The sequence below is a fragment of the Pollicipes pollicipes genome, unplaced genomic scaffold (genome assembly GCF_011947565.3).
Source record: "Pollicipes pollicipes isolate AB1234 unplaced genomic scaffold, Ppol_2.1 Scaffold_3087;HRSCAF=3621_pilon_pilon_pilon, whole genome shotgun sequence".
Classification (NCBI taxonomy): Eukaryota; Metazoa; Arthropoda; class Thecostraca; order Pollicipedomorpha; family Pollicipedidae; genus Pollicipes; species Pollicipes pollicipes.
In genome coordinates this window covers 16659067-16672761 of record NW_023596225.1, presented here as the reverse complement: position 1 = coordinate 16672761, position 13695 = coordinate 16659067, and the positions used below count along the sequence as shown (strand labels likewise).

General features: G+C 52.9%; 1 pseudogene; it reads right to left on the bottom strand.

Annotated features, from left to right (window-relative positions):
- Window positions 1-404: 404 nt before the first annotated feature.
- Window positions 405-10375, bottom strand: LOC119090396 (ubiquitin-conjugating enzyme E2-24 kDa-like; annotated as a pseudogene).
- Between the last annotated feature and the right edge of the window lie 3320 nt (window positions 10376-13695).

Sequence of the window (13695 nt, the reverse complement as noted above, 5' to 3'; positions counted from 1 at the left end):
CGTGGCGGCGTCCACTGGGGCCCGCGTGTCACCCCGACCAGCCCGTGGCAGGGTCCACCGGGGCCCGCATGTCACCCCGCCACCAGCGCCGCCCAGTCCGTGGCAGGGTCCACCGGGGCCCGCATGTCACCACGCCACCAGCGCCGCCCAACCCGTGGCAGGGTCCACCAGAGCCCGCGTGTCACCTCGGTGTTGACACCGGGACCGCTCCTGAGCCAGGCTGTCAACAAATCCAGTCTCGCAATCCGACCGCTCCGCGAAGTCACTGACCGCCTGGGGCGCACGCGGGCACACGGCCGGTGCGGCGACCGAGCGACGCCAGGTCCCGGGCGGCCCACAGACTGAACCATCAGCGAGAGGCTCAGTGATGACATGTCCAGGCGTAAGGACCGCACAACTCAACGCTTGATCGGGTTTCAATTTATTTCTCCTCGCCGCGTCGGGCGGGACTTCCATCTGAAAACAGCATATGTTACGGAATGAGATGTGGAAGCATGCTACACCTGTACACACAGTACGTCCCGCGGGGCTCAGCGGTCGCATACAATAGCAGCAAGGCAGAGCTCCCAGACGGGACCTAGCGCTTGGCTTTTAAGCCACACACACGCACATTCTCTCCATCTCCACACGCGCGCGCGAAAAGGGCTGCACAGTTGCACACGGGCTGCTCGTCACTACATTCCTGCCAGGCGAAGCGGCAGTTGCCCTCGAGACCTGACAATCACGAACACGGCCGCCTGACACCGGCTGACACAGGCGGGACGCGCCGGCCCGCGGCCCGGAGCGCGACCGTCGCGCGGGAGTGTCCTGGGGACGCGCAGACACGATGCACGCGCGGCCGGCAGACACTGATGTTGCGGCTGGCTCGGCCGGCACGCGGCGCCGAAGCCTCCCGAGCTGAACGGGGCGGGCGAGCGCACGATCGCGCCGACGCGGCCGCCACAGCGCGCGAACACGCGGCACCACGTCTGGCGTTGCACGCGGCCGACATGGTACGCGAAACGGAGGAGCATACCAGTCTCTTCCAGACGATAACTTCTGGAGTGAGACGGGCACAGACACGAGCGTCAGCCGTTGCGCACTGGCAGCACCTCAAATGCCGCTGACAACAGCAGCGACACAGGGTTCAACTGAAGGGCATCAGAGGCAAGATTTCAACACAGGATAATGAACAGCCTAGCGCGGTGCTCAAAACAATAGCGCCGCGCGCACCTTCCAGCCACACCATTCCGGGACCAGAGGATGCGTTCCGCGGGTCAGAGAGCACGGCGCAGCCCGGCCGGGAGCCTCAGTGGCCGCGCCGACACCTCCCCGATTACACGGTCGCGCCGGCGGGAAAAACCGCGCCACGCGCCCACGAAAAAAAGAAAAAAACGCTACACCACGGTCCGTGTCTTTTCACTCAGTCCACGATTTTGATCCTGCACACCCCAGTCCCGACTCGACCGTCGTCTACGGGCGCTCGCGGCCGGCCGGGCGGCCGGCGCGCCCCGGCCCGGGGTCCGAGCGCCGCCGGCGGCCGGCGCGGACAACGGCTACGGCGCCGTGGGATCACGTGGCGTAGCGCTGCGTCCACTGGCGCGCCACGCGGTCGTGCTCCTCGCGGTTCTGTAGATACTGCGTCGCGATGCTGCCCACCAGAGGGTCGGCTGCCGGCACAAGGGCGACGGGGTCAGCTGCCGCGAGGGGGGCCGGGCGAGGTCACACAACCTCTTCCGAACAAAGATAAACGCAGCGTCGAGTCGGAGATCTTGTGCTTTGGGTCAGCGCAAAGCTGTGCTCAAAGCACGCCCGTGCCCAAGACATTTGGACGAGGGCAGAGTGTGTACGCCCTTGAAGTTAGCACCAGCTTCGTGCCGTCGGGTGACCGCCGCCCGTGCCCCGCACATTCGGCGACCGTGTTCTTCTGCAGTCAGCGCGTACTGCGATCCAATCCCAGTCCTGTTCCATTGGTTCAATCCCAGCCCTGTCCCATAGATCCAGTCCCATTAGGACTTGGCCGTCCCCGGGTGAGGGTCAACGGAAACAGAACGGGCACGGAGCGGACGTCGATGAAGACTGGTGACGAGGCGCAATGCACACACGGGTATCAAGTGCGATTAACTGACACGGACGACGTGACAGATAAACGACGGCTACCCCTGCCGATAACTGACCATTAACCATCACAGAACTCAGGCCAATGTGACACGAGATCTATATCACACATTACAACGGCACACGACTGAAACGCGGAATCCACACCGCGCATGGGAGCGCGCAGCGTCCAGCGCTTTAATGAGCTGTGCTCCATCGGCCCGTGGGGATCTCCAGACCCGGTGCGCACAGCCGGACCCGATCCTCCTGCGGCGCGCCGGCCGGCCGGCTGGCCGGGCGGAAGCGGCGCTGGCGTCCGTGCCGGCGCCGCGCCTCCCTGCAGCCCGGCCGGCGGCGGGCTGGTGGCATGCCGAGCGCCTCGCGTGAGCGGCCGCCGCATGATGGCCGCACTTCCGCCCGTTGCCCGGTCGACACTGGGACGGCGGCGCCGAGCGCGAGGGTCGCAGTGTGCACTCGTGTGATGGGTCGACGCTGGCTAACAGCGCGGGGCGAGGCCACATAGCCTTGTGCTACGATACACGCTCATGGTTAGTTGTGGAAATGTTCCACCCGAAGACTTAGCGCCTGGAGAAAAATCGAAGGTGTATTTGACAGAAAACTATAGCAATAGCTGCAAACTTAACTAAGCTCGGCGGCGCGCTCCTACAGCCGGCCGGCGCAAGTAGTGTGCTTTGCATCGCTCGCGACACATAGCGACCAAAGCTGTGTAAAACACCAAACAGAGCTGACACGTCACGTCCACTGAATACTGACTGACATCAGCCCACATTGCACGCGTCTCCTAATACCGCGCAAAGGAAACAGGGACGGACGGTGTGGTCATTGCAAGATACGGGGGAGGATGCTTGCAACACATGTCATTGCAAACGTTGCTCTCATTGTTACGAGCGAGCCCGCCGGCTGAGCGCGTCTGATCTGCACGGTGAGATGATGCTCGACTTAAGCGACCCGGTCTGGCCGTCCCGCTTTCTGGAGTCTGATGTTTGCAGCCACTGGTCGCATCATTCCGTTGTCGGCAATAATGCAGCCACTGGTCACATCATGCCGTATCCGGCATCAATCAGCGCAATCCTTACGCCATAGTGCGGAAGTAATTGAAGCTTTCAGGCGCTTCGACTGCGCGGTCATATAGAAAAGCTGTTGCGTCCTTCCTGTGCGAGCTGTTGTATCGTATGCGCACTTCATACATTTTGAAACGCTCGCCAAAAACACGGCGTTCCCCTTCAACTAGCATGGACTAGCAAATTGGCAAACTGCGACCGGCTACACGGCATGGAGCCGAAGCCGGGCTGCGATGGCGACGCTCGGCGACGCAGCGGTGCGACTCCGACATCAAGTGGCAGACTGGGGGCGATCGTTTAAGCAGCCGTGCGGGTCCATGCGTGCCGCCCGCATCCGCCCGTGATGGGGCGTTCTCAACGTTCGCTGTCAGATCTCCGCGGCCAGAGCCCACAAAGGCGTGAAATTGATTGCGCGATGCACGCGAACGCGCCGTCTTCACGTCGCCACGCGATCTCAACCCTGTGCAGACCATGGGCGCGCCAGCTGCAGACCGCGAGGGCGGCAAGTGCCGCTCTCTCCGAAACCAGTTCCGAACGCAACATGCTGGGGCCTCCGCCGGAAGAGATTCGGTCATCAAAACAACAGGCCTCAGGTCCCGCTCACTGCGACATTTGGCCAACGGCACCAAAAGGGTGATTGAGAACTATCCGTCCCCTTCGTCGAATACAGTGTCAGGTGTGACCAGGCAGATAACCCAAGCCCCCAGCACTGGCGATGGCTTCTGTGTATCAGCGCACGGGGACGCGACATATGTCAACTTCTGTGTACGAAACACTGCTCAAATATGTCCTTGTCGAAACATGGATCAGACCAACTTGTATGCACTCTGATAGCGGTCTGGCTTTATCACTTTGGCTTCCGGATCATCTGCATGGTGACAACTGATAACTTTGACGGCTGCTATCATCCCTGCCGTTTCAACCAGAGCATTACTGGCCTTACTGGTCTCGGCGCCTTACTAGCTGCATGGGCCGCGTGATGCTGGCTCTACAAAATGTCTACATATCACTGACAACAACGCGATCCCGAGATATGCGTGCCGTCGCAGGCGTTGCTGTAACTTGCTTGTAGCTTACTCAGGCAATTGCCGAAAAGGATCGGTCTCCTGACAATGAAAAAGGTGTCTTACATGTGCAACAACTGATCCCAAATGTTTTAGGGGACAACAGGCCCGCTCCCCTTGACAATACCAAATAAGTCCACACCTTTCGCAGAGCTCGAGCAAGGGCTGTGAGCACAAGTAGCGGATGGCGACACAAGCCAATTGTCATATGTGATAGTATCGCAACGATGAGCCCCTATAGGTATGTAAAAATACGTACGATATCACAACATCGTATCTAATAGTGGAGTGGAGGTCCACCCAAACGTTGATCCATGTAGCGCGCCGGATTGATAAGATCAGAATGCACATAAACGACAGTGGTAATAGCCTTATTCCTTGCAGAACAACGAGGAGAATGGAGAGATAGATGGATTTATATTTTGAGTACATGCCCACTACATGCCTTGAGCAAGGGCAGTGAGCACAAGCTATGCATGACGACAAAAGCTAACTCAATTGAGTAGCTGATATTACTGATATACTACTGATATTCGTTTCGATAAAGGCATGCAGCCGAAATAAAATCGGAACAAGTAACGGCACTTGAGGATGAGTAGCTGATACTACTGATGACTACCGATATTCGTTTCGATAAATACATGTAGCCGAAATATCAATCGACCAATCTCTCCATTCTCCTGATTATTCTGCGGGGAATAATGCTACTACTACCGCCTTATGTAAATGCATAATGTTCCTCACAAATGCACTTGGCGGCTTACGTAAGACCGGAATGCGTGGAGCATTCACCCGTTGTCAGTGACCACCAGCTCAGGGACAACTCTGCTTTCAACAATATTGCTCGAGGGGCGTATTGCACGACACAAACATGCTACCAGATCCCACGACGCCCTGCCCCCCATGCCCCTAACTTGGAAAAGGTAATGACACTTGAGGATGAGTAGCCAACTGTCTGCTTACCGCGAGTCCATGCGCTTACGGTTAACACTCAGCCGCAATCCCGGACCACATGCCCACCTGGTGCCCAACTGAGACGCAATGGCTGGCTCTGGTGCTCAAAACCGGACAGATCCCGTTCACGGCCTTCCTAACAACAACTAATTCCACATCACACGTCAGCCTACCTTACGTAACGCGATGGGCACACTACGTGTTATATGTTTTTTTCATTCAGGGAATGCGGCATAAGTGCGGACGCACGCCACCCAACACACGGATATGTAATGGCAGAGGTGTGCGTCATATGAACGACACCAACGCCGCGCGCACCTCTCAAATGTCGCCACGCCAGTCGCTCCATAACCGACAGAGGGGGAGGGGGACAGAGACTGAGCCAATGATTGCACGCGCCCTGCCGTCAGACGTGCTCCACGTGACCCGACACCGGGGAGTGCTTGCCCCTGCCGCACCGTCCAGCACCAGGCTCCCAGCCAACGGAGCGAGCCGTCCTCATTCGCACGCTCCAGCTGCGACATGGAGACGTCGCCGCTGACGAACGCCGGCCATCTCGCACGGCACGCCGTTTAATGGCGAGATCGTCCGATATCGATACCACGGATGCGAGCACATAAGTAACTTTAATGAGCATATGCCATAACTTCCTGAGCAGGCCTAACCTTAGCGCGGAGCGCCACACGATACCCGGACACACAAATCAGCCACCGTACGACCAGCATGCCAACTGGGCGTTGTGCTGACTGAGAGACGTGTATGACCCGTGCTCTGCCGGTGACAGAGCCAAGCGGCAGGTACGGATAGATCGAAGCGCCTCATCTGAGGAAACCAATCGGTGACGGTTTCTGTCCTCGTCTGCGTGCACATGATCCCAGAAGTCGCCCTATTAACAAATTCCGAGCACCGCCTTGCTACTGCGCGCACCTGTGCGCCGTGGGAATGCGGGAGGGGGGGGGGGGAGGGGCTTTACGGTCACGTCACACGGGGCCACACACGGTCCGCCAGAAACCGGCCGTGCAGACCCCAGTCCCAGGTGCACGGGCGGAGCCGACGGCCCCGGTCCAGGCACGCGGAGGGTCACCACTCTTGAGGACACGGCGCGTCGCCAGAGACGAGGACCACGCCTGGACGCACCGCCCACATGGTGCCGATGGCGCGCCAGCGAGCGGCGGCGAATGGCGCTGCTGCTGGCGACGTCAGCACCGGTCACCACCGCGCTTACACGAGGCGCGATGCCGCAGGCAAGCTCATAGAGATCCCAGCAGCATACCTGGATTGCAGTCGGTCAGCAGGGAGCAGATGGAGAGGAGCACCTTGGAGATGGTCAGTGCTGGCGACCAGTTGTCCTTCAGGATGTCCAGGCAGATCACACCCTGGCTGTTGATGTTGCAGTGGTAGATTCTTGTCTTAAAAGTCACCTGCAACCGCGACCATTCACAATGACATGCTGACTCTCAACACTACTGCAATGTGTGATGTGTTATGTGGGGTGTAGGTATGCAGTCAGAAGTGTGTCAAAATTATGTAGTAAGAACCTGCTCCTTTGCTTTTGCAAAAAAAGGTCGACACTTGACCCCATCCTCACATCCTAGATGAGTGGGAGCAATAAGCACGAAATTACATACCATAGCAAAGTGATACTTATCTACCATGAAAGAGCTGCAATGCATCATACATCACTAGTTAAACATGCATGGTGGAGCTCGCCATTGTGTTCAGCATCCCACTGCGAACATACTGAAATGCAAGAACACAATTATAAAGGTGGTTCTATAATTTTTGCCTGGCTGGATGAATCATGATATGTAGATCAAGAAATACAGAATAAACGTCATCCAGCTGGATGCTTTCAATAGCCAATTTTCCTCAAAGTCTTCAAAGTGCCCTCATATGCTTTCTGTGAGCCACACATCACGGCGATGAACGCGGACTCCTCCTGCCACAGTTCTTACCTTGGGCGGCTTGAAGGGGTACTCCGAGGAGAAGTGGATATCCAGGAAGAACACGCCGCCCTCGTAGACGAGCCCGGCGGGCCGAGGATGGTCGACACCCACTCGTACAGGTTGTCGCCCTTTGGACCGGCACTGCAGTTTGGCGGCGGGTCCAGCGTGATTTCCGCCAACTCCTTCTGGATCCTGATGAACCGACAATGGGGGAACATCAGTGCAGTGGGAGGGAGGTGGTTGATCTCTGTCCATGCCTTTTGGATCCTGATAACTGACACAGGGGACAACATGTCATGCAGTGGGGGGGGGGGGGGAGGTACTGTAGATCTCTGCCAATGCCTTTTGGATCCTAAAAACTGACACGGGACAACATGTCATGCAGTGGGGGGGGGGGAGGTACTGTAATCTCCTGCCAATGCCTTTTGGATCCTAAAACTGACACAGGGACAACATGTCAATGCAGTGTGGAGGAAGCTGTTGTATGGCCTTTGCCAATGCCTTCTGGACCTTGATGTTGTATAAAAAGGAAAACAAATCACTGCAGGTCATGTGGTGGAAGCAATGTGGTGGAAGCAAAGCAAGCAATGTGCTTTTGGACAGTACTCCCAGCTAAACCCCAGCCCATCGTGCCAGATTGGGGATGGCCTATCTATGTGATGTCTGCCAGTCTGCTAGCTTTCCATCAAATATTTTTTCTACAGACTTGTCATCAAGAAGTCCTTCCAAAGAATAACCTGTCATTACTTATGAAACAGTGAATACAGCTGTAAAACTGCTATGAATTAGGCCCGACAATGTCATTTCATAGAAATCTTCATGGACTAACAAATCAATCAAATAGCTTATTGATCAGGGCATAAACCAAAGATAAATGTAACAGTAACTATCATCATGCAGCACATAACCGCTTGGCACTTGTGCTAAGTGACTTAGATGCCTTAGGAGTGAGTGTTTTGTTATGTTTCTCATCATTCTTGGTCTCTGTCTGTTGGCTGCTTTGACTTCCATTTGACTCATTTGCACTGGAGCCAGCACCTGTGCCAGCGTTTGAGGACATCTGAAAACAGACCACGAAGCACCAAGATAAATATGGGTTTGTTTCTGGGGTACACATTCATTCAAGAACAGTATGCATCCCCTCCAATGACAAATGTGCAGACATAAGGCCATTGTCAAACTATCTACTTTTTATATTAAGCCTGGAACTCAAGACTGGCCATAAAACTTCCAAGGGCTGACTTGTCCACATTTACTTCATCCATTATTGAAATGAAACTATTCATAGCTTATAAATTAGTGAACCAACATGGAGTTTATTCCACTGAAGACTAAATTTCTACCTAGTGCTCTCCCCAGCTAGACATTTCCAACAGCCCTTATATTCCCTGGCACAAAATGAATAAAAAAGAGAACATAACACACAAAACCAAATTGGATTACACCAGTCCTGGTATCAAACATATGATTGTGATAGCACACTACATAACCAATATGAGAAAGCATCAACAACTGAATGGAGGAGAATGCAATGCATGCTCAAGGGATGAAAATCCCTTTCTATTTTCAGCCAGTGATCAGCCAGAATGTAAATGGAGGCTATCTATAATATGAGCATGATTATGTGGTGGCACAACTTGAATCCTATCCCAATGCAATGAAGGAGTTGTACCACAGGGGGTATCATAACACTGCAATAGTTGTGAAACTTTGAGCAAAGTTCAGGCATTACAGCGCACATGTGCAAAGAAGTAGCACTTTTGTTACCATGACAGTGCCACAGCTGACACAGAAACAGGGACAGAATCCATAGAGAGGCTTTTTTGAAGGCTAATGCTCAATAGTCAAAACATTAGGAATTAAAGCCTGTAAGCTGGAGCACCATCTCTGAAGCTGTTGGTGCCAAAACCAATTTTTAAAGCACCTCCTGTACATGCAGGGATGTTGGTTTCCCTTTTCTGTTGGGAGGGAGGGCACCAGCCCTGTTCCTTGTTTCAAGGCCAATCATTGGCAGAAAAACAATTTTTCAGTTGAGGGGATACATTCGGTCATTTTCCTGCTCGGCCCTCTGAACTTATTTCTAGCTAAAACAAAACCCAATGCTGTGTATCCATAAGGTTAATGTTGAGCATTCTCAAAAGTGGGGGTGCCATGGCATCTGCCAGGCCCAGACCCAAGGTTTTCTGTGCATTGTTCCATCTTGTGCTAAAAAATGTTTTCTTGATGGAACTGACTCATCATTGCATTTTTGAACACCCAGCATATCAACTGGTTTATGGTATCCAGTTCATGTACCATGACTAACATCCCAAAACAACATCTGGGGCAGACAGAATCCTACCCCAAATAGGATAGAAAAAATATCTGTTTAGAGCAAATTTTGCTAAACTTAACTGCTGCTGAATATATAATTTACTCTCTGATTTGGCCATTTTCTGTGATCTAGCCAGTGTTTATGTATCATAGGAATACACCATGATGCCCCTTCATAGTTTCAACTCGTCATTTTGGCCAAAATGTTGTTACAAATTCCCCAACAGTGAAGTTTGCCAATCTCTACTCAATGAGATCTTGTCAAAACCTACAATGGGTTGCTGACTGGAACATTACTGTACATCCCACCACTGGCAGTAAGAATGAGACATATAGGATGAGTGTTTGGCATCATTGATAAACCACTATCATTGCCATTACCATGAGTTGATGCTTTCCAAGATATCAGGGTAACATTACAAAAGCATAAGGAGGCTCAACAGCCTGGATGTCCACATCTTTGAACACCAACACTGCACCTCCTCATCTACAGTAAGGTTCTTGGGGACAACAATATAAGATATTACCGACAGGTAAAAATATAGAATGAAACTATTTACAGGAAACCACCTGCTTCCTATCTATATCGGGAGATAAGTCACGATAGTACATCTCCCAAGACTGGAAACCCCTGCGCCACTATTGTCCCACCGAAAAACAGAGCAGTTTTCTGGTAAACATGACTACGCATATTACAGAAAGGGGCACTGAGCATCACAATTCGTCCCTCTGTCCATTTTCCACCTCACCTTACATGTATGTTGCAGAATGCTACCAATAGCTCGCTGGCCAGTCCGCCATTACAAATCCTGGCTGGGCCCAACAAAGCCTTTTCAAAAGCACTCGTTCTCCATGAATGCCGTAGAATCTCACACAAAGAGGGTTGTCAACGGACACAAACCTTTATGCCGTATTGCTGTCGCCCAGAAGAATGCTCCTTGTTAGAAACGACCTTAAACCCAGGTTCGCAGCGCCCACCCTACCGCATACAGTATCGGCACCAGCGCGTGTGCGGTTTTTTGCATCCGTGCGTGCCGGCGGCGGACATTGGTCTCTTGTGTTGTTTTCGTACCCGGTTGCGCTGCCAAATGTGCGCCGCATAGGTAAAAGCTTGCTAGTTTCCTCTACGCCGCACGGAATAGCTTATTGCGGCAGAGTTATAGATATTCCCGCAAACAGCCTTGCATTTGCCGGCGCATGGCAGCAGGAGCGTATTCATGTAGTGGTTCCCGAGAAAATGCAGGGTTACAGATGCCGATGCTGCGAGATAGATATGTGGGGATAAGTGCCCCTCCTTTATGAAATTTATGTCACGCATTAATGCGCAGGAATAAATGTTAACAATGCAAAAACTCGCTGGAGACACATGAAACTTAATAGATCGAAAGCATGCGATGGTGTTTTACAGCGCGCAATAAACTATGCCCGCTGGAGCAAGTTTCCGGCGACAACCCTCATTCCGAAATCCTACATAGGTCTCTGTTTGGGGGCACTTTGCAGTAGTCTATGACAAGAACAACTTCAAACGGAAGTGATTCCATGCCAGTGCTGCATCATTCATCCCTCTCAAATCTTTAACCTGTAATTTGTGAGGAATTCCAGGATTTCACCACACCAGTATCATTAGAACAGCGGCATTCTACACAATGTGCGATGGGTAGCCGGGCTCACACCACGTCATGCATACCGACAGCGTTGAAAACCATAAAAATAAGCGCATCAGAAGGCTGAAACAAAACTATGCATGGTCTGTCACGTACTTGAGAGGTTTCTGAGCATGGTTCTGCCCCTGAAACCAAGTTTAACGGAAAACCTCGCCGTTTTTTACACACCCGATGCTCACGCACTTCGAATTCTTCTGGTAAACCTCCCTTAACCTTCGCACTCTGCGTGATTAAGTATTCTGCAACTCTCAGGGCGAAGATTTCTCCCCAGTCTCTTTGGGTCCAGAACACCAAGTGAGTGGTATTGAAATTGCATTCATCGTGTGTCTGGACCCACCCACCCTCCGGGAAGATCAGCCAAGTGACAATGATAGGCAGTTCCCTGCCACGTGGCGGTCCGATATTGCAGAAAATAACGGGCATCGTCCGAAGAGAGGCGTCAACAAACAGTGACTGGAAAAATAAAACGGCAATAAAACCTCTCCGGCCTCGGGTACGTTACATCCCGGTCCAAACGCGAACGTCATAGTTTGCGTCATATCCCTCTCAGGACTTACCTTACCAAAAGTCGCAGACAATGCCACAAGGCTAATCCGGATCATTCACGGGCAAACTTCAAGTGAAAATTCCAACATTCAACGATACAAGGCAGGGTAAATGCGCAGCAGCCTGTCGCCGAGGGGTTGATCCAACCATGGGCGGGTCCAGAACGCCGTGCTGGGGTTGAATACACCGGGTGGGGGGCAAAGTTGTGCCTTTACAAAACAACTCATCGGATTTCGCCCCTTTTCACCTCAAAGGTTGTTCTAAAGCAACATTCCAAGGGTGACGTTTCTTTTCAATTGGGGGGGGATGGGGGGGGGCAGAGGTCTTCAGTCCTCAAATGTGGTTCAGCTCCCCCAACCTTAGGAAGAAAGTGAACTGAATCCGGGAAAGAACTGTCTGTTCGAAAACCGTGGCGTCAGGGCCTTTTTCCCGTTTTAATTGTTCAACCCCCTACCCTCAATCATCACCACAGTCTCTCCTCAATAAAAATGGCTGTAATTGATTTCTTTCAGTCTAGAAATGTGTCCTTGCATTCCGACCTTGACCATCTTGGGAACGCGTGGCTCAGCCACCCCTTTTCTCCTCCGGATGTCCTTGATCCAAACGACACGAATATTGCCAGTTGGAAACGCATTCTCAAGCAACGGTGAGAAAATGCAGCCAGGATCGCATGGTGTGCGGAAAGATGCACATATTGTCATCGTTTTACAATCTCTTGGAAAATGCTGCAGCGAAGTGGGCACGGCAAGATGTGAGGTAAATATCGCACCCTATTGTCTATCGCGTAGTACAGAGCGCCCTCGTTAACTGAACACCGCAAGAAACAGTGAGTTCCGTGGTAGGCCAAAAGCCCTCAGCCGGATCGCAACCCAAATGTTTGATCCACACCACACAACACACACACACGTATATATATATATATATATATATATATATATATATATATATATATACGTGTGCGCGTGTGCGTGTGCGTGTGCGTAAGCGGGTGCGGGTGCGGTACGTGTGCGTGCGTGGTGCGTGCGTGGTGCGGGTGCAGGTGCGTGTGCGCTTGAGCATGCGCGTGCACGTGCGTGTAGGGCTGGAGAGGTAGGTGTTCCTTGCCTTCATCATCAGGAAATTATTTCAGCGAATATTGTTGCGAAGAACACTTAAGGCACCAAATTTTTCGCTGTAATTGAACTCAAATGTTATAATGCCATCACAGATACATGTTTGTTTGCAATTCTTGTGGCACGGTGCAGGTAGAGAACGAGGTACGTACAGATCCAGACAGGCTAAATAAATAAGTGACCACAACGCACTCACGGCGCTCTTGGGAACACATTAATGGAAGAAACTTCGCATAGCAACCAAACAGAGCAGCCCGAAGGCGCGTTCAACAAGTGCGAGCACCTCAGAACACTGTTCGTGCCAGGAGCGCACCGCTTGGCGTTCGGCGAGAGGACAAGGTCCGGGTCACGCCGTTCTCACGCCCCCCTCCGATTCGCGACACGTCACCGACGACAACCAACAGGTTAATAACCAAGCGCACCACAACAGGCCACACGCACACGCGCTCACGCTGGCCGCAATCCCCACCGCGGCCTCTCGAGCCGCCCGCGGCCGCGCTCGGTCTGCCACCACGCCCCGGTCCGAGCTGGGCGCTGAGCGGCCGTCGGCTGGCGGGCGGCGTCAGAGGGCGGGCGACGCCCGTCACGAACACGTCCAGCGGCCCGCCGAGCCGCCGCTAGTCCTCGTCCGGCTCCAGGTTGATGTTGTCGCCGAACTTGGCGTACAAGTCTCGCTTCAGGATGGCCATCTCCTCCTTGCAGCGGCTGCCCTTGGCGTTGAGCTCCTCCATCTCACGTGTCAGCTCGTTTAGCCGCTTCTAGCTTGACCTGGCGTTAGAGGGCGCTTTAGGGTTGCACAGCTTTGGATACAGATGTCAGACAATAATGCATAGATAATAACTACGTGACGTCCGTTATCAATATATGTTGGTCTAAACAATATCATTGAAAATACACATAAAACTTGAATGCTTATTACATTCACTGACGAATAGCAT